Genomic DNA, 997 nt, shown 5'->3' with positions numbered 1-997 from the left:
CCGGGGCACTCGGGAAGCGTTCCAGCTTCTGTTCCTGCTGCTGCTCCTCCTCCCCCGCCCCGGCACCGTCCCCCAGGCCGGCCTCTCCCGCCCAGCTCCGGCTGGGTTCGCGGGGGACTGCGACCGCCAGCAGGAGCGGGCAGCTCAGGCCTCGAGAGCCGGGAGGCTCCTGACCCCCGCCTGCCCGGTTCCTAACCCGCTTCGCTCCAGTCGCGCACGGAGACAGGAGGCCTTCAGGGGTGGCCGCCCGGGCCCCGCCCGATCGGCACCGCACAGCCTGGGCTTCTTCCGGACGCACGACGTCCGACACGCCAGAAGGCACCTGCCTCCTGCCTCCGCCCGGTCGCCGGGGATCGGACTCGTCCCCCCCGCCCGTCCAGCCTGGGCGCCCTCCTCGCTACGTTGGGACTTGAGGCGCCCTGGCTCGAGACCGGGCAGGACTCGGGATCTGCCCCAAGTTGGGGAGGCCGCGAGTCAAACACTCAGATCGCGATTCTCGGGACGGCCAAAGGCCCCCCCACGCGGGACGCAAGCGTGCGGGGCACGCGACAAACGCAGGCGTTTTCCTTCTTTTGCGAAGGAACGGGCGTCCAACACGTTTCTTCGAGGACCCCACGACCAGCGAGCGGGGCAGAAACGCCCTGGTGGGAAGAGTTCGCCCAAAATATGCCAAAAGGAAAGGGGTGCGAGAGACCCCGCGGCCTCCAGACGCACGCGGGGACGGCGCTGCCCGCCACCACGTGAAGGCGGAAAGGGGGGCTCCCCCCATCTTCGTCACCGCCATTTTGGAAACAAAGGGGGCGTGGAGTCCGGGCGGCGAGCCCGACCGGAAGCGGAAGTGCCAAGGCAGCGGGAGAAAAAGGGATTACGGGGCCTAATATAATCTCCTTTCCAGAAAAAATAAACAAACAACAAAAAATTCTTTTTTAAAGTTTGCGTCGAAGTATCGAATGCGCCGCGCAGCATCCCCGCGTCGTCCCGGCCGAGACCACGTGGG

General features: G+C 66.8%; 1 protein-coding gene across 2 annotated transcripts in view; it reads right to left on the bottom strand.

Moving 5' to 3' along the window:
* Nucleotides 1–997, bottom strand: part of U2AF2 (U2 small nuclear RNA auxiliary factor 2) — a 16,128-nt gene that overhangs the window by 14,674 nt on the left and 457 nt on the right. The window lies entirely within an intron of this gene.

The sequence above is a fragment of the Carlito syrichta genome, unplaced genomic scaffold, assembly GCF_000164805.1.
Source record: "Carlito syrichta isolate Samal-C Ts95f unplaced genomic scaffold, Tarsius_syrichta-2.0.1 Scaffold176317, whole genome shotgun sequence".
Lineage (NCBI taxonomy): Eukaryota > Metazoa > Chordata > Mammalia > Primates > Tarsiidae > Carlito > Carlito syrichta.
This window is presented reverse-complemented; position numbering and strand designations above follow the sequence as displayed.